Source organism: Hyla sarda, chromosome 2, assembly GCF_029499605.1.
Source record: "Hyla sarda isolate aHylSar1 chromosome 2, aHylSar1.hap1, whole genome shotgun sequence".
In the NCBI taxonomy this organism is placed as follows: domain Eukaryota; kingdom Metazoa; phylum Chordata; class Amphibia; order Anura; family Hylidae; genus Hyla; species Hyla sarda.
In genome coordinates this window covers 18009365-18030515 of record NC_079190.1, presented here as the reverse complement: position 1 = coordinate 18030515, position 21151 = coordinate 18009365, and the positions used below count along the sequence as shown (strand labels likewise).

General features: G+C 47.1%; 1 protein-coding gene across 13 annotated transcripts in view; it reads left to right on the top strand.

Annotated features, from left to right (window-relative positions):
- Window positions 1-21151, top strand: part of TENM4 (teneurin transmembrane protein 4) — a 1400276-nt gene that overhangs the window by 910833 nt on the left and 468292 nt on the right. The window lies entirely within an intron of this gene.

Here is a 21151-nt window from a genome sequence, read left to right as displayed (position 1 = left end):
TCTGGGGATTCAAGGATCCAACAAGATATTTTTCCTTGTCTGGTCCAAAAATAAGCGCTGGCTCCTTCTAACGTATTGCTATTTGGTGACCCCAGATTGAGGTGCCTATCTTTAGGACAGACAAAGTGTGAGATCATCGAATATCCAACCCCTCAGGACCCCCAGTGATCACCAGAACCACATGGGGTTGAGCTGCAGTTCTAAGCTTGGCTCCATATATGGATGAACCTTATCACTTACCAGTTGAGCACCGAAATGTTGCTATATGCTCCTTGGAAACAATACCATTACAATTATACAGTCATGTCAGTAGACTACCGTGCACTAGATTGCGTGAGCTCTACCTGTGACTAGGCTAAGATATATAAGATATACCTATGTGGTTAGGAACTTGAACAATTTACCACCAGCTCTCCAAGGACTAGAAACTCTAGATTACAATGGACTAGTTAAAGATACTACAATAGAACCATTGACCCTCACGTAACTAAGGTCAAGACATTGGCAGAGCTAGACTTTCAAGGATAAGGCCATGATGCCACTAGATCATCAGAGACCAAAGGTGGTCACATACGATTAGTAGCTGTTGGAGTACCATATACCTTATGCCACCACCATTTACTATCGAAATTCATCCTTATTTACACTGATATTCTCTGTTGAGGGATGATGGAAGGTACCCCTACGCAGAAGATAGTTGGCCAAAACTGATTGATAGTGATGAGCGGCATTTTCATGCGAAATTCGTAATGAAATTTGCAGAATGCGCATGCGCAATTATATCTTTCAACTAACTACTTTCCTATTGGTTGCTAGGGAGGTTGCTAACCTCTGACAACTGTATTTTCATCCTTCTCATTGGCCCACAAGCTAAAAGAAGGGAGGGATCAGTGTCCTCTGGAAGTGCCGTGAATTTTCGCACATTCGCCTTCTTTGGACAAGGGATGTTCACTTTTTATTTACACAGTACACATCATTGTGATGTGTACTGTGAAGAAAAAAAAAAAAAAAACGAATTTTCATTATAATGAATGTATTTCGCCATATTCTAAATATTTGCGAAATCGCAAAGTGCCAATAATCGCGATAAAAATTCGCTATCCGAAAATTCGCGCTCAACACTACTGATTGAGTTTAACCAAGTTTCTGGAACGTGTAGGGGCACTGGTATGGCTGAATCACCAGAGCTCAGCTTGTTCGAGCACTAAGAACAACAAGTCCGCTAGATCATCAAGGATCAATGATTGAACTTGACCACCTTAAAGGGGTATTCCGGTCCCAAAGGATAGGGAATAAGATGTCTTACCGCGGGAGTCCCACCGCTGGGGACCCCCGCAATCTTGCATTCAGCACCCACCTCGGGGAGCAGCACGCCGCGCTGCCAGCACAGAAATAGTGATGAGCAGCAGGGGCCATATTCGAATTTGCGATATTTCGCGAATATATTGATGATTCGATGATATATTGGTCCTATGTACGCGAAGTTCTTTCCCTTTTTTTTCCATGCGAAAATTCAAGAAAACAAGAAAAAAAAACAAGAAAAAAAGAAAATTCTCATGGAAAATTTGCATAAAAATTTGCATTTGAGAAAAAACTGAAAAAACGAATATTTGTCATTACGATTATATAGCACTATGTTCTAAATATTGGCGAAATCGCGAAGTGCCGATATTTGCGACAAAAATTAGCATTATGAATAATAGCTCAACACTACTCAGAATCTGCCGAGTGACGACCACTGGGTCGATGTATCGTGATGTCACGACTCCGCCCCGTGTGACGTCACGCCCCGCCCCCTGCTATGCAAGTCTGTGGGAGGGGGCGTGACGGCAGTCACGCCCCCTCCCACAGACTTGCATAGCAGGGGGCGGGGCGTGACGTCACACGGGGCGGAGTTGTGACATCACGATACTCCGGCCCCGTGGTCATCACACGGCAGATTCTGTGCTGGCATATTACAGTGCTGGCCCCAATGGAACTTGTGCAGAGATGTCGTATAGCGGTTTATATATTTTGCACAGAATGATCCTAGTCAAGGCCTTATAGATGTTCCATTCGCTTGTCTGCAATCCTAGAAATATTTTTTTAGGATGCCGCACTTGTGAAGGTTATAAACTGGGTGTGCGCGGCTTTATTCCTACAAAGCTTTTTTTTATTTTACAATGGAGTTGCAGGCAGCTAGCGCCTGCTGCACACCATGATTTGTGTGCCGCTATATGCCGGGTCTGCTCATTCCGAAATCTGCACTTTCTTCCCAAGGACATTTAGAGAATGAGATGAATACTCTGGAAATAAATAAAAATCTCTCTGTGAACCTTCCAGCCTTGAATCCTGCTGGTGAGAGACCATAATATCTGGAACATGCGGCAATAGTAGAGCGCGCGGCTCGTGTTCCCGTACCCTGCAGTCCCATTAGGGGAGCGATAAGCGGTGAATGACAATAAAATAGGAGACATTGCCGTTAAACAAGAAAATAAACCCACTGAGGTATTTATATGTATACAGATGTGCCCAGAACACCAGTCATCTGTGCAAAGCTTCACGGCTTAGAATGCTGGGTAATGTGGCTATTAAAGTCAATGGGTGGCAGGCAGGGCAAGCTGAGCTTCAGATAGAGGGTCAGAGGGGAAGGGTCTGTGTGGGTGTCCTCCCCCTATCAGGATCAGAATACAACTCAGGATCAGTACAGGATAAGTAATGTAATGTATGTACACAGTGACCCCACCAGCAGAATAGTGAGCGCTGGAGTATAATACAGGATATAACTCAGGATCAGTACAGGATAAGTAATGTAATGTATGTACACAGTGACCCCACCAGCAGAATAGTGAGTGCTGGAGTATAATACAGGATATAACTCAGGATCAGTACAGGATAAGTAATGTAATGTATGTACACAGTGACCTCACCAGCAGAATAGTGAGTACAGCTCTGGAGTATAATACAGGATATAACTCAGGATCAGTACAGGATAAGTAATGTAATGTATGTATACAGTGACCCTACCAGCAGAATAGTGAGTACAGCTCTGGAGTATAATACAGGATATAACTCAGGATCAGTACAGGATAAGTAATGTAATGTGTGTACACAGTGACCCTACCAGCAGAATAGTGAGCGCTGGAGTATAATACAGGATATAACTCAGGATCAGTACAGGATGAGTAATGTAATGTATGTACACAGTGACCTCACCAGCAGAATAGTGAGTACAGCTCTGGAGTAAGGTTGGGTGTGTCTGTGCTCCTGTGACTTCCAGCAAACTTCCAGAGAAGCAGACTTTTCTTCCGCCCCTCCCCAGGTGTGTGGCAGACTCCTGGGTAGGGGTCTCTGCTATGGAGCCCCGGGAATCCAGGACTTCATTTTGCGCTCCCCGTTCTAGGCCGGAGGGGTGTGTGCGCGAACATGCAACGGCCAGTAGCCAGGATGGGGTCAGAAGATCGACCAGGGCCCACAGCAATGTGGGGCCCCCTCCCCCATCCCCAGCTGGGAGCTGCAAAGCTTCTAGCAAAAGTTCATCCAGGCCAAGAAGCTCATCCAGGCAGAGGAATGGAGTAAAGGCGTCTACATCAGTTTCCCCAGAACCTCAGCAATGGGGGGTAAAGGGGCCAAGGGAATCCCTGGCAATATTCACATCCAGAATGCAGGCCAAGATGGCTCAATATGAGGAGCTTGGGAAGCAGCTCAGAGGAATAAGAGCGGATTTAAAATTTGCCCGCTACCAAGTGGATCAGTCATCCAGGGCCAAGAAGGCAGCATTTGCCGCTAAGGTAAAAACATTAAAGAAAAAAGTGGAGGAGATTGTGCGGATGAGGTCTGACATTGTGGAGGGTGCCGGCATTTTCCGTGAGAAGTTTGTCCATGGTGCTCGTTTCTCTGGTATGCCGGTCTCTAGAGATGATGATGATGATTGCCAGAGTGAGGAGGAGGAGATGGAGGAAGGTGAAGGAGGTGAGGAGAGCAATGTGAGTGAGGGGGATATGGATACTAATTCTGTGCGTGACACCACTGCTACCCCTGACCCCCCACTTACCCTGAGTGAAGACCGTGTGAACCCGGCTCAGGTGGCCTTACCTACCTCCAGTGAGGATGATGATGATAATGATGATGGCAGTGACTGCAGTCAAGGCAGCGGCTTGGCAGATGGGGGTCTCCTGCGGGCGATTGTAATGCAGGAGTCCCCCACCCGTCTGGAAAACTTCTCTTTTGGAGAGGATTTAGGCCCAGAGGAGGAGAGGAAGAATAAAAAAGCGAAGGGCAGGAAGAGGAAGAAAACGCAAGGACAAGTTAAGTTTGTCTTTTCTTCTTTCCAGCAGTCTGAGTCAGCTGAGAAGCCGATTCAGGATGCTGGGTCCCCCAACCTGCCAGACCCCGTTTCTGTAGTGGAGCGGGGCCAGCATGGGGGATACAGTAGTGCACCCAAAATGGCCGCGGGTGCGATAGAAAAAAAAGGGCACCCTCCTGTGAGGGGGGAGGGTGCCCAGGCACCAGAAAATGGTGGCAGATTCCCTTGTTCGGGGGGCCGTACAGGTCCTGGCACTGCAGGGCACTCCCCTGTGAGGGGGGGGAGTGTTCGGGCACCGGACCTTGTTGGTTCAGGGGGCGGTCCCCTAGGTGATGCAGTCGGTACCGATCCTGGCACTGTGAAGGAGGAGGTTCCCTGCGCGTCAGCCGCAGTAGGCGGGGCGGGAGTGCGTCCGGAGGGACAACTCCCGTCAAAATCGGCGGCGTGCGATGGGGCGGGGCCACCTATGATGGGGGCGGAGTCTGTGTCTGTGCCCAAAGACACTGGACAGAAGAGCCGTGCAGCTCCAATCATTAAGCCAGCAACCCTTGTACCTGGAGTAATAGACCCAGCCAGCCCGGCCTGTAACACATCAAGGGAGAGTGTACACAAGAGTGAAAGTGAGAGCAAAAATGTGAATAAAAATGGTAATGTGCAGGATGTGAGTTATGGCAGTGTGCATGGGAGGAGTTGTAGTAGCAGTATGGATGAAGGGAGCGGAGTGCAAGAGAGGGGTGCAAGCGGGGTGCAAGAGAGGGGTGCAAGCGGGGTGCTAGAGAGGGGTGCAAGCGGGGTGCAAGAGATGGGTGCAAGTGGGGTGCAAGAGAGGGGTGTTTGTGAAATACAGGTGAGGAGTGGTAGTGGTATGCAAAAGAGAGGTGTTATGGCTGAGGCTTACATTAGGAACAAGGGTCCTGGTTTGGGGTCTGGTTCTGGTTCGACTGCCCCCCCGGTAGTGGCTGCTTCTCCCAGAAGCTATGCCAGCGTCACTGCCGGGGGATCAGGGGGATCTCCATCTCCATCTGGCTCTGGGGGTCAATTGCAACAGCGCCTCCTGGAGGCTCTACGTAGGGGAGACAGGTCAATCCATGTAGAGGGGAGGGGTGAGGTTGACCTGTCTTTTTGGATAGAAAGACATGGCTTAGGCGCCTTCCGAGAACAAAACGGGGAGGTGGTCTGGTCCCTCCCAACATCCGGGCAGGAAAGTGGCCGTAGGAATGTGGTCCGTTTGGTGTGGAGGGGCGAAGATGCGTGTCCGCCTCGGGGTAAGGTGGTTGAGCTCCTCCTCCAGATGGAATTCAGGGCAAGTGACATCTTTGCCCTGATCCACCCCTATGGTACTTCCGAGTTTGACATCAGCTTCGTTCGACCGGAGGGTTTGGAACTTTTCTGGTCGAACTATGAGGTGGTGAAAAGCGAGCCCGGCTGGCGGGATTTCGCCGTAAAGGCGATATCCCGTCAGAATCTGGCCAAGAAAGTGACTGTATTGACACGTAACGAGTCACTATCTTGCTATGACATCATGACCTGGCTCAGCAGATATGGTGATGTGACGGACATGCCGAAAAAGAACTATGACGAACATGGGATCTGGTCTGGGGCCTGGACGTTTTCCGTCAAACTTAAGCGTTCAGGGAGCACTGTTGCCCACATCCCATCAGCTGCTTTTCTTGGGAGAGACAGAATCCAAATTTTCTACCAGGGGCAGCCCAAGGTCTGTCACAGGTGTGGCAGCCCCACTCACTTTAGCGCAGCCTGTACCGTGCAGGTCTGTGCTCTGTGTGGTGGGGTAGGTCATCTTGCCGCATCCTGTAGGCAGATCAGGTGTCATCTGTGTGGTGTCTTAGGACACCCTTTCAGCCGTTGTCCTAGCGCCTTTGCCCGTGCGACGGTCACCTTGGCTGGGGAAAGCAGTAATGTTGCCTCAGCTGGGGAGGGCACGAGCGCGGGAGAAGGTGCAACAGGGTCAGTGAAGAGGAAAAGTCCCGCCAAGCTGAGGCGGGAGGCTAATCGGAGAAGGAGCAGGGAACTGGAGAGTTCCCATGTGGCAGGGGTAGCTTCTGGCCCTGCTCCAGAGGTTAGTCCTGAAACTGCTGAGGCCCTGGGGGAGAATGTGCTGGATGAGGAAATGGGGAGAATCTGTAAAGAAGAGGGCAGCAAGGCCGATCTTTCCGATTCCTCCCACTATGAAAGTGTGGATGAGGAGGGTGAAGAGAGGCCAAAAAAAAAGGGCAGTAAAGGGAGAAAGAAGAGGTCGGAGCCCTCTAGTCCCCGTGCTACGGACCAAGTCCCAAGCGGAAGCTTACCTGCCCCCCCTCTGATTGATCTGTCTAACCGGTACTCTGTCCTTGATGACATCTCCTCCCCCTCCATGGAGGGGGGGGTCGAGGATGGGGTGCCTGAAGTGGGGGAGCCTCCGGGGGGAACTGGGCCCTGTCCTGATGGGGCAATTTCCTCAGGGGATGGGGCCAAACCGGAGCCAGGTGGAAATGGGGATTCAAAAATGGACCAATCAGAATCCAAAAAACGGTCCAAAGAGAAAGAAGCCTCCTCATCTGGGGATGAGGGGGTGAAGAAAAAACAGAGATAATGGGGGTTAGGGCCATCTAACTCAATCACCCATGATGGCGGCACTCACCCCATTGACGCTGGCATCTATTAACTGTGCCAGCATAAAGTCTGATACGGCTAGATTCGCAGCCTTTGATTTTCTCGGCCGTGTTGATGCCGACATTTTCTTTTTACAGGAGACCAGGTTGTTAGATCTAGCCTCCCTGGTAAAAGCCAGGAGAGAGTGGAGGCGCGGCCCCTCCCACTGGTCTCTTGCGGCTGAGCCGTATAGTGGGGTGGCGGTCCTTTTTACCGCTCCTGTTGAATGCAGACGGGTTATTGAGTTAGAAATGGGGAGGTGCCTGATCTTAGATGTCCTCATGAAGGGGCAAGAGCTTCGGCTTATTAACATCTACGCCCCACAAACAAAGTGGGGACGAAAAGATCTCTTTATGAGGATTAAGCCCTTTCTTTTTACAAGCCGACAGGTGATCTTTGGAGGGGATTTCAATACTGTCACGAGATCCCAAGATAGGAGAGGCTCCAATGATCGGTTGGCTTATGATAGCATAGCCCTCAATAGTATAGTTAGGGAAGCTCGCCTAGAGGATGCCCACATCCGGAGCCCCTCAGGCCACGCGGGTTTCACCTATCATCGAGGTAGCTGCAGGTCTAGAATAGACAGGTTTTATTTAAAGGAGGAAGCCGTCTCTTCCGCAGTGTCCGTGGTTGAGGTGGAGTTCTCCGATCACTGTATGATTTTGTTTTCCCTGAATGTTTCAGAGACCCCCCGGATGGGTAAAGGTTATTGGAAGCTGAATTCGTCCCTCCTGGAGGAAGCGGAGATAAGACAGTCCTTTGAGGATTTTCTTCAGAGTCAGGTACCTTTACTGGACCTATGTAGTAGTAAGTCAGAGTGGTGGGAGATATTCAAGAAGCGGGTTGCGGGGTTCTTCCGCCAGCTCTCGAGCCTCAGGTCCCTGAACAGGTATCGCCTGTATCAGGGTCTGAGGAGGAAACTCGAGCTTCTCGTCTCGACTGGAGGTAGCCGAGAGGATATCTCCAGAGTGAAGTCCTTGCTGATGAGGTGTCAGTACGATAGGCACGCATCTTTGGTTTTTGAGAGGGATTTCGGGAAGTACCGCTCGCCCGACCCTTACAGAAACTGTAAGATGTCAGTGAGTAGTAAAGTGGTCTCAGGACTGATTGATAGTACGGGATCTCTGAATCGGTCCAGATCAGGGATTTTGGAGGTCGTCAGATCCTTCTACTCACACCTCTTGGGAAGGAAGGATCTAGATCGAGACAGGATGTCGGCTTTCCTGGCTGAAACCATTCCTGAGCCAGGGGTAGACCCCTCTCTTGATGTTTTGGCAGAAGAAATCAGGGAAGAGGAAGTGAGACTGGCGATCGAGGGGCTCGCCCCTAAGAAGTCGCCAGGTCCGGATGGCTTAACATCCGAGTGGTACAGGACCTTTAAGGAGTCTTTAGCTCCCCTCTTGACTGAGGTATTCAATGAGTGTCTCTCCTCGGGCACTCTGCCGAAGTCAATGAGGAGGTCAGCCCTGATTCTTCTCTCAAAGGGTAAAGATCCCAGCCGTATTGAGAATTGGAGACCCATAGCTCTTCTCAATGCGGACAGGAAACTTCTGGCCAAGATACTGTTTAATCGGCTGGTGAAGTTTGCACCCCGGCTCCTTTCGGGGGCCCAGCACTGCTCTGTTCCAGGCCGAAGCACCTTAAGTGCTGTCCTTAGTGTCAGGGAGGCAGTGGAGCGGAGTAGTGCAGGTCTCTGGAAGGGGTACTTGCTGTCCCTGGATCAGGCCAAAGCATTTGATCGGGTGAACCACGAGTACCTCTGGTCCGTCCTCCTGAGATATGGCTTACCGAGTACTTTCGTTAATTGGCTTAAGATCTTGTATGCAGGGGCAGAGAGTTTCCCACTGGTGAACGGTTGGTCTGGCCGCTCTTTTGAGGTGGGGTCCGGAGTCCGTCAGGGTTGTCCCTTGAGCCCGCTTTTATACGTGTTCGCAATCGATCCCTTCATCCGGAGGGTAGATTGTGGGCCGTTGGCGGGAGTCGGGATGAGTCTGGCGGAGCTGGATGTCGCCCAGAGAGTGGTGGCGTACGCTGATGATGTCACCATCTTCGTGTCCTCGAGAGAGGAGGTCGATGTGGTGATGTCGGAAGTGGACCGCTACTCGGAGGCATCCGGGTCTAAGATCAACCAGGATAAGTGTGAAAGTCTCTGGCTGGGAGGGGGAGATCCCACGTTTGATCTCCCGGACACCCTTCCAGGGCCCCAAGAGTCAGCAAAACTTCTGGGCATCACATTCGGCCAGGATGATTATCCCACCAAAAACTGGGATGGTAAGCTCCAGGATGCCACTCAGAAGGTGAACCAGTGGAAGGGTTGGTCTATGACCCTCAGGGAAAGGGTACACCTGATCAAATCGTACCTGCTCCCCTTGTTTATCTATCTGGGCAGCGTATGTATTTTGCCAGAGGCTTACTATACTAGGATCTACAGCCTGTTTTTCCAACTGTTATGGGGGAACAGGATAAACCTAGTCAAGAGGGAGGTTACGTACCGCACGAGGAGACTAGGGGGTTTATCTATGGTAAACCCTGTGGTGTTCTTAACGAACACCTTCTTGAAAGCTAACATCTCGAACCTCTGGTCAGAGAGGGCTCCTCCGTGGGTACTCTCCTGCAGGGAATGGTTTCGGCCTTTCTTCCAGGAATGGGAGACAGGAGGGCAAGTGAAGGACCTCCGTACGCCCCATGGATATCTTCCGGCTTACGCTACCCCGACTCTGAAGGCGATACGTCGGTGGGGTCTGGGAGTGTGGGAGATCAGGACCCAGTCAAGGCAGTTCCTTGACAAACGGGTTCTGTTGACCCACTTCCAGAAGCCTCTGGCGCTCAGGGACTGCCCAGGTCGGGATCTGAGGGTGGGGTTGTATCTTTTAAACATGAAAAGGATCCCCCAGAAGTTTTGGGACTTGGCCTGGCGCTGCTTTCAGGGGAAGCTATATGTGAGGGACAATTTGAAGTGTAGGAGATCTGATGACCGGGGGTGTCCCCGAGAAGAGTGCAGGGACATGCTGGAAAGCATGGACCATTTCCTGCTTCATTGTCCCTTTAATATAGGGGTCTACAACCGGGTGGGCGCTTCCATCGGCTGGAGTCAACTTGCCGGCCTTACCTATCCGGAATGGGCTTATGGGGCATTCAGGACCCTGGGTGGCCGTGATCGGGGCACTTTATTCTTAGTCAGTTTAGTGGTTAGGTACTACACGTGGAATGCACGGTGTTTAGTGTCTACACAGCGGAAAGTCCTCTCCGAGGTGGAGGTCTGTAGGAACATCACCGGTGACCTCGGGAAGATCAGGTCTTTGGAGTATGGCAGTCTTGGTACCAGTAGGGCTTCTCTCCTATGGAGAGGGTTTTGTTTTGATGTGCCCTAGGTACTAGACCTTTTGGGTAGAGTACCCTGGTTTTGGTTAGGGACAGTGATGTAGGGACAGGGTTAGGGTGATAGTAGGGTCAGTTTATTTTTAGGGATAATGGTAGGGTGAGAGGTAGGGTGCAATTAGGGAAAGAATGTAAATATTTTGTATGTATCAGGATTGCCATCCTTCTTCCTGGTGGTGGGCTAATGCATGTGCACCATAGCTTTTTGTTTTGTTTTCAGACGCTAAAGTTATGTAGGGCTTACAGGCACCGAACTTGGGCCTAAAGTGGGTTGTATTGTTTGTTTTTGTATATTATAAAGCTGGTTATGGTAAAGTTGGTTGGGAGGAGTTCTAGGTTGGGAGGGTGTTTTTGTGGGTGGTGGTGGTTGTTTGTTTTGGTGGACCTGGCATGGGTCAGTTATGGACTGGACATTGAGGACTATGGACTCTATGGACTCTGACCCATGTACAGGAGGGTGGGTGGTGCGGGTGAAGGGACAGTTTAGAGTAGGTTGTTTTCTGTATATTTATAGGTGTATATAGGTTATATGTATATAGTATGTATATAGTATATATAGTAAATATTATAATTTTGTTTGTTTTATATTTTGGTTTGTGTATTATATAGTGTTTATAGTAGTGATAGATGGCAGTCGAACCATTTTTTTTTTTTTTTTTTTTTGTTAAAGCTAAATATGCAATTTTATTTTTGGTTTTTGCACATTAGGTATGCATGCATGTGAGTGTGTTTGGTTATGTTTGGTGTAGTATTAGTATTTTTAGGAAAAGCTGGGCTGGCCGTTTAGGCAGGATTTTTGTTCTTGAAAAGTATGGGTTTATGTTATTTCATTTTGTTGTTTTCCATTATGGCAAAGTTGTGCTGGTTCTGTGTTTGTTATGATTTATATTTTTCTAATAAAAGATTTACAGGATATAACTCAGGATCAGTACAGGATCAGTAATGTAATGTATGTACACAGTGACCTCACCAGCAGAATAGTGAGTACAGCTCTGGAGTATAATACAGGATATAACTCAGGATCAGTACAGGATAAGTAATGTAATGTATGTACACAGTGACCTCACCAGCAGAATAGTGAGTACAGCTCTGGTGTATAATACAGGATATAACACAGGATCAGTACAGGATAAGTAATATATATACAGGTTCATCTTTCTTCTAAATTCCCAAACTCGAACATTGGTCCTGGTCCTGTTGTTACGCTGAGCGCTCCGGGTCCCTGCTCCTCCCCGGAGCGCTCGCGGCGTTCTCCTCTCTGCAGCGCCCCGGTCAGACCCGCTGACCGGGAGCGCTGCCCTGACACTGCCGGCGGGGATGCGATCCACATAGCGGGACGCGCCCGCTCGCGGGTCGCATCCCAATCTACGTACCTGTCCCGTTCCCCGGCTGTCACGTCCTGGCGCGCGCGGCTCCGCTCTCTAGGGCGCGCGCGCGCTGGCTCTCTATGATTTAAAGGGCCAGTGCACCACTAATTGGTGCCTGGCCCAATCAGTGTAATTGCTCCCATCTGCTCCATGCCTATAATACCTCATTTCCCCTTCCCAGCATTGCCGGATCTTGTTGCCTCAGTGCCAGTGAAAGCGTTTTCTGTGTTTGCCTTACCAGTGTTACCAGACCTTCTGCCGTTGCCCTTGACTACGTACCTTGCCGCCTTCCCTGACCTTCTGCTACGTTTGACCTCGCCTCTGTCTAGTCCTCCTGTCCCACGCCACTCTCAGCAGTCAGTGAGGTTGAGCTGTTACCGGTGGACACGACCTGGTTGCTACCGCCGCAGCAAGACCATCCCGCTTTGTGGCGGGCTCTGGTGAATACCAGTAGCAACTTAGAACCGGTCCACCGGTACGGTCCACGCCAATCCCTCTCTGACACAGAGGATCCACCTCCAGCCTGCCGAATCCTAACACCTGTCTTCCAATTCTGCGCTGAGATATCCCCTTGTATTGACCTTTGTTGTCTCTGATGACCCCCCCCCCCCCACCCCCCGACCACCTGCTCTGATCACTTTACCTCGGTTCTTACCTACTCAATCCTAGAGAACTTCCTTGCACCAGAGTGTTCAGGCGGCGGAGTACTGAGGCCTAGCCCGGGCACATTGTTGGACTCGGATGGGTTCTTCCCTATATATCTCTGTGGCTGAGCCTCGTGATCTGGACTCCATCTACGACCTGTATGCCTCAGTTACTCTTGCCGTGTAAAGTATTATTGAGACTGTACGGTTCTTTCGTTATGATAACATTTGCCTGCCCTCTTGATGTATAAATCTTTTAGAACTTGTCTTATTTTTATATCAGGATTGTAGTTTCCAGGTTGACATCTGCAATGAATTATCTTCCCCTGAACGTCATTAGCGCTCCCCTACACATGGATGCCAACTTCTGCCCTGAGCTACACTGCACCCCAGCTTGGCCTTGAAGAAAGTGCTCCAGTCTAGATGAGTTAAAAATCGATTAGCGCGTACCTTGACGGGGAGAGACGGGGGCCTTCGACATGAAGGAATACTGCCCGCCTTTGTTCCTAATATACCTTACATTGAGAATTATTTATGCTACAGATACATCCTTGTATAAGCCAGACTTATGTGAGATGTGCCAAAAACTACATCTCTTCAGAGGAGCTCCCAGGTCACCTGTAACTAAAGCATGGTAAGGGGAAAAATCCGGCAGGGAGACAATAAAAACCGTGTTCTTGTATAGGGCCGTATGGAAAAATGGCGTCCAGACGAAGGGCCGTATTTATGACGGTCTGAACAATACAAAAATTGCGAATGTGACCAAGACCGCAAAGAATGTCTGAATCTGGTACACGCCCCTTATGTGGCTATGATACAGCGGACATTAAGATTCGCAGCACGGTCATAAATTTGGTGTACGATCCTATATGGCAGTGATACAACTACGGCGGCCACCTTTCTTGCAAAGAAATACAGGCCATGCTAATTTGCATAATTGATTATATATGCGTGACATCACAGGATACACATATGTCCTATTCTGTCCTATTCTGACCCCTATGACTTTTTTATTTCTCCTTATACGAGGCTGTATGTGGGGTAGTTTTTTGCGCCCCGATCTGTAGTTTTTAACAGTACCATTATTGTTTGGATGCGACTTTTTGATCGCATTCTTTATTAAATTCGGGAGTTGCAGTTAGTGACTTACTACAACTCCCAGTATGCCTTGGTACGGTCTGTGGCTCAGCAGTTGCCCCAAAGAAAACTACAACTTCCAGCATGTTTGACTATATAGTAGTATATAGTATAATTCAGTGTTTCCCAACCAGTGGTGCCTCCAGCTGTTGCAAATCTACAACTCCCGGCATGCCCGGACAGCCGTTGGCTCCTCACTTGGATCCCCTAATGAAGTGTTTCCCAACCAGAAGGCCTCCAGCTGTTTCAAAACTACAACTCCCAGCATGTTGGACTATATAGTAGTATATAGTATAGGTCAGTGTTTTCCTACCAGGGTGCCTCCAGCTGTTGCAAATCTACAACTCCCAGCATGCCCGGACAGCCAAAGGCTCCTCAATTGGATCGCCTTATGCAGTGTTTCCCAACCAGGGGGCCTCCAACTGTTTCAAAACTACAACTCCCAGCATGCCCAGACAGCCAAAGGCTGGTATTGTATATGGTGCAACATTCTGGAAGTTGGAGTATTGGTTGGATAAATACAAGCCATTGGATTTGCCTGTATTTTTATATACAGGCCGGTAAAATTCTGGCCAGGTGGCAACCCTAGATACAACTGATGTTATGATTTGCAGCCCGGTGATGTATCTGGTGCACGTTCTATACGGCATAGATACGACCAATTCCCAATTTGCAGCCCGGTGAAGAATCTGGTGCACGTTCTGATGTTGAAAAAGATACAACTAATGTCAAGACTTTTAGCATTGGGAATAATCTGGGGCACGTTCTATACAGCATAGATACAACCAATTCACAATTTGCAGCCTGGTGATGTATCTGGTGCACGTTCTATACGGCATAGATACGACCAATTCACAATTTGCAGCCCGGTGATGAATCTGGCGCACGTTCTGATGTTGAAAAAGATACAACTAACGTCAAGACTTTTAGCATTGGGTATAATCTGGGGCACGTTCTATACGCCATAGACACAACCAATTCAGAATTTGCAGCCCGGTGATGAATCTTGTGCACGTTCTATACGGCATAGATGCAACCAATTCACAATTTGCAGCCCAGTGATGAATCTGGCGCACGTTCCGATGTTAAAAAGATACAACTAACGTCAAGACTTTTAGCATTGGGAATAATCTGGCACACGTTCTATACGGCATAGACACAACCAATTCCCAATTTGCAGCCCGGTGATGAATCTGGTGCACGTTCTACATGGCATAGATGCGACCAATTCACAATTTGCAGCCCGGAGATGAATCTGGCGCACGTTCTGATGTTGAAAAGATACAACTAACGTCAAGACTTTTAGCATTGGGTATAATCTGGTGGACATTCTACATGGCATAGATGCGACCAATTCACAATTTGCAGCCCGGAGATGAATCTGGCGCACGTTCTGATGTTGAAAAGATACAACTAACGTCAAGACTTTTAGCATTGGGAATAATCTGGTGCAGGCTTCCATGCTTGCAGCGATACAACAAGATATGTAGCTTGGTGATGAATCTTGTCCATGCTCCTATATGGGAAAGATATACCTGACATCACAACTTGAAGCACGGTGATGAATCTATTGCACGTTTCTATACAGCAATGATCCAACCAGCGCCATGATTTGCGGGATGGTTTACAGCACAGTGATGAATCTGATGGATGCTACTATGTGGGAAAAAGATACAGCTAACGTCAAGATTTGTAGCATTGTGAATAATCTGGTGCAGGCTTCCATGCTTGCAGTGATACAACTGACATCAAGATATGTAGCTCGGTGATGAATCTAGTCCATGTGTGGTGACCCAGTACAGAAATCACGTGTTCTTCTGTACTCCTGCCCATCCTGTGTGGCCGATGCTGCTCAATGTCCGTCATGGTTCCCCTCTCCTCAGAACTCTCTATATTGCACTTACTAATGTATTTGTATTTCTATGCACTGTTGCCTTAAAGGGGTAATCCGCTGCTCATCGTTTGGAATGCTGAAGCCGGCGCCTGGAGCTTGTGACATCATAGCCCTGCCCCCCCATGATGTCATGCCCCATCCCCTCAATGCAAGTCAATGGGAGGGGGCGTGACAGCTGCCACGCCCTCTCCCATAGACTTGCATTGAGGGGGCGGGGCTATGATGTCATGAGGGGTGGGGCTATGATATCATGAGCTCCCAGCTCCAGCGTTCCAAACGCTGAGCAGCAGAGTACCCTTTAAGAAATCTATTGTTGTTAAGGACCTTGTTGTTAAGGGGAGTATGATAGGTGAACAGGTGACTTATCTGCCCAATGGGGTCTCTCTAAACTGTCCCCTTATATAGTGCGGTCAGGGTTCAGCTCGCTCTCTTGTGCTCTTGTGGCTGAGGTACAGTGAAGAGAAGTCTGAAGAGTTTGTCTGGTGTTCCTGAAGGAGGCCTGAGGCCTAGTCAAGCAACCACGCATCTACTACAAGTTAACCCCTGCACCGTGGGTGAAAGTCAAAGCCTGACAGTAGGAACTAAACATTTTGGGGATTCTGCTGAAGTCCGGTCCAAGCAGTCGGTAAAGTCAGTCGGTCAATTACTAAATTCAAGCGAGGCTGCATTTGTCTTACAATACAGGTCCCAGCAAGCCGATAAGCTTCCCTAAGTTCACCCTGCATTGCCTTGGTGCCAATCTGAGCTGTATGGACTTTAACACCTTGTCTACCTCAGTAAAGTATACCAGTTAACCGTAACCTTGTGTCGGAGTGATTATTTGCCCCGTGCCTAGCACAGGTGGAGCTGGTCTACCTCAGGTGGCGTATAGGTCAACCACGCCCTGGCGTCACGGAGAGGTTACTACACACATTACCCTGTCCGAAACACCACACATGCTCCTATATGGGATAAATATACCTGACATCACAAATTGCGACACGGTGAGGAATCTAGTGCACTCTCCAATGTGGCATTGATACAACTGACGTTGTTATTTACAGAATGGTGATGAATCTGCTGCACGCTTCCATACGGAAAAAGATACAACTGATGTCACAGTTTGTAGCATTGTCAATAGTCTTGTGCAGGCTTCCATGTTTGCAGTGATACAACTGACACCACGATTTGCGGTACAGTGATCTGTTGTGCGGTCTCATGGGGCAATGATACAACTGGTATCAAGATTAGTAGCTCGGTGATGAATCTGGTCCATGCTCATATATGGATAGATACAACAAACATCACAACTTCAAGCACGGTGATGAATCTGGTGCACGCTCCTATGCGCCAATGATACAACTACCGTATTTTTCGCCGTATAAGACGCACTTTTTCTTCCCCAAAACTGTGGGGGGGGGGGGGGAAGTTGGTGCGTCTTATATGGTGAATACACCCCTATCGGGTCGGTCCCTGCGGCCATCAACGGCCGGGACCCGCGGCTAATACAGGACATTACTGATTGCGGTGATGCCCTGTATTAACCCTTCAGACATGGCGATCAAAGCTGACCGCCGCGTCTGAAGCCAAAGTGACACTAAACCCGGCTGCTCAGTCGGGCTGTTCGTGACCGCCGCGGTGAAACCGCGGCATCCCGAACAGCTTACAGGACACCAGGAGGGACCTTACCTGCCTCCTCGGTGTCTGCTCCGTGCCGGGATCCCCTGCATGGCTGGCGCTCTCCTTCGACGTCATCACGTCGTCGCGCACGCCGTCCCGTCATCCAATAGGAGCGTCGTGCGTAGCAACGTGATGACGGCGACGGAGAGCGTGGATCCCGGGGAAGAAGACGTCCGGAGCGTCTGGGACACCCCGGGGACGCAGCGACAGCGATGGAGCGACATCCAGGGCAGCGGTGACGGGTCCGGAGCGGCGGGGACACGTGAGTACCACCTCCTATACCAGTGGTCTTCAACCTGCGGACCTCGAGATGTTGCAAAACTACAACTCCCAGCATGCCCGGACAGCCAACGGCTGTCCGGGCATGCTGGGAGTTGTAGTTTTGCAACATCTGGAGGTCCGCAGGTTGAAGATCACTGTTGGGTGCAGAATCTTTTTTTTCTAGATTTTGTACCTTTAAAATTGGGTGCGTCTTATATGCCGGTGCGTCCTATAGGGCGAAAAATACGGTAATGTCACGAATTTACCGAAGGTGATTAATCTGGTGCACGCTGCCGAGCCACAATCATACAACCAATGCCAAGATTTGCCGTTGACATCCAAGTCACTACATAGTAGATCTTGCATTATGGTGAGTGTTATTTTGCACACCACGGAGCCCAATACAATTTTAGGCCTTCCTGTAGTATATGATGTAAGGTATCTTTTTTTGGCCATAAGAAAAAGTTTTCCTGTTTTTGTGCAAAAAATCAAAACAAAACAAAAAAACCTATTAAATTCTGTCTTGTTTGATGGGAGAACGGAAGGAAGAAAAGCCGGAATTAGAAAGTCACTTTCAATGAATTGCGTTGCTATCGGCATTGTCTTTCTTTTGTGGTTCTTTGTTGTGGCGGTTCAGCGAGTCTGTATGAAGCACCTGTCTGCCTGCATTTACATTAGGGGGCTTCACAGCACAACATAACTCTATCCCAGAAGCCCCCTGGCTCTCCTGTCAGCCTCCCCTCCATGTCCTGCATTCATTATCCATTTTAATCGAAGAGCTTTGTAGATTTGTGACATCGCGCCGAGAAGACAAGAACAGCAAAAGTTACTGAGTCAAGAACTTCGAGCAATGGGTGGGAAACAATGTAGTGTGAGATACCATAGTCATATAGATAGATAGATAGAAATGAGATAGATAGATAGATAGATAGATAGATATGAGATAGATAGATAGATATGAGATAGATAGATAGATAGATAGATATGAGATAGATAGATAGATATGAGATAGATACAAATATAGATAGATATGAAATAGATAGATATGAGATAGATAGATATGAGATAGATAGATAGATATGAGATAGATAGATATGAAATAGATAGGTATGAGATAGATAGATAGATATGAGATAGATATGAAATAGATAGATATGAGATAGATAGATATGAGATAGATAGATAGATATGAGATAGATAGATATGAAATAGATAGGTATGAGATAGATAGATAAATATGAGATAGATAGATAGATAGATAGATAGATATGAGATAGATAGATAGATATGTGATAGATAGATATGAGATAGATAGATAGATAGATATGAGATAGATAGATAGATAGATAGATAGATAGATAGATATGAGATAGATAGATATGAGATAGATAGATAGATAGATAGATAGATAGATATGAGATAGATAAAAAGATAGATAGATATGAGATAGATAGATAGGAGATATATAGATAGATAGGAGATAGATAGATAGATAGATAGATAGAAAGATAGATAGATAGATATGAGATAGATAGATATGAGATAGATGATAGATAGATAGATAGATAGATGGATATGAGATAGATAGATAGATAGATAGATATGAGATAGATAGATATTAGATAGATAGAAAGATAGATAGATATGAGATAGATAGATAGATATGAGATAGATGATAGATATGAGATAGATGATAGATAGATCGATAGATAGATATGAGATAGATAGATAGATATGAGATTGATAGATATTAGATAGATAGAAAGAGGAATAGATATGAGATAGATAGATAGAAAGATAGATAGATATGAGATAGATAGATAGATAGATAGATATGATATAGATACATATGAGATAGATAGGAGATAGATAGATGATAGATAGATAGATAGATAGATAGATAGATAGATAGATAGGAGATAGATAGATAGAGATAGATAGATATGAGACAGATAGATATGAGATAGATAAATAGAAATGAGATAGATAGATAGATAGATAGATAGACAGATATGAGATAGATAGATAGATACATATGAGATAGATAGATAGATAGATATGAGACAGATAGATATGAGATAGATAGATATGAGATAGATATGAGATAGATACATATGAGATAGGTACATATGAGATAGATAGATACATATGAGATAGATATATAGATATGAGATAGATATATAGATATGAGATAGATAGATATGAAATAGATAGGTATGAGATAGATAGATATGAGATAGATATGAAATAGATAGATATGAGATAGATAGATATGAGATAGATAGATAGATATGAGATAGATAGATATGAAATAGATAGGTATGAGATAGATAGATAAATATGAGATAGATAGATAGATAGATAGATATGAGATAGATAGATAGATAGATATGTGATAGATAGATATGAGATAGATAGATAGATAGATAGATAGATAGATAGATAGATATGAGATAGATAGATAGATAGATAGATATGAGATAGATAGATATGAGATAGATAGATAGATAGATAGATAGATATGAGATAGATAAAAAGATAGATAGATATGAGATAGATAGATAGGAGATATATAGATAGATAGGAGATAGATAGATAGATAGATAGATAGATAGAAAGATAGATAGATAGATATGAGATAGATAGATATGAGATAGATGATAGATAGATAGATAGATAGATAGATATGAGATAGATAGATAGATATGAGATAGATAGATATTAGATAGATAGAAAGAGGAATAGATATGAGATAGATAACTAGATATGAGATAGATGTTACGCCGAGCGCTCCGGGTCTCTGCTCCTCCCCGAAGCGCTCGCGGCGTTTCTCTCCCTGCAGCGCCCCGGTCAGACCCGCTGACCGGGAGCGCTGCACTGACATTGCCGGCGGGGATGCGATTCGCATAGCGGGACGCGCCCGCTCGCGAATCGCATCCCAAGTCACTTACCAGTCCCGGTCCCCGACTGTCATGCTCTGGCGCGCGCGGCTCCGCTCTCTAGGGCGCACGCGCGCCAGCTCTCTGAGATTTAAAGGGCCAGTGCACCAATGATGGTGCCTGGCCCAATCACCCTGATTACCTTGCACCTGTTCCATGCTCTACTTATACCTCACTTCCCCTGCACTCCCTTGCCGGATCTTGTTGAAAGCTTTTCTGTGTTACCCATACTGAGTTCCAGACCTCCTGCTATCCCACCTTGACTACGAACCTTGCCGCCTGTCCCGACCTTCTGCTACGTCTGACCTTCCTCTTGTCTACTCCCTTGTACCGCGCTTATCTCAGCAGTCAGAGAGGTTGAGCCGTTGCCGGTGGATACGACCTGGTTGCTACCGCCACTGCAAGACCATCCCGCTTTGCGGCGGGCTCTGGTGAAAACCAGTAGCAACTTAGAACCGGTCCACCAACACGGTCCACGCCAATCCCTCTCTGGCACAGAGGATCCACCTCCAGCCTGCCGAATCGTGACAATAGATAGATAGATATGAGATGGATAGATAGATAGATAGATATGAGAGAGATAGATAGATATGAGATAGATAGATAGATAGATATGAGATAGATAGATAGATAGATATGAGATAGATAGCAATATATATAACAGATATCCAGTCAAAGCTCCAAAAATATCCTGCTGTCTTCATATTACATTTCAGTGTCAGAAAGAATACTTCTAAAGGACACCTTGCAACCCAACTTTATATCTATCTATCTCATATCTATCTATCTCATATGTATCTATCTAATATGTATCTATCTCATATCTATCTATCTCATATCTATCTATCTATTAATCTCATATCTATCTATCTCATATCTATCTATCTATCTCATATCTATCTATCTATCTATCTATTAATCTCATATCTATCTATCTA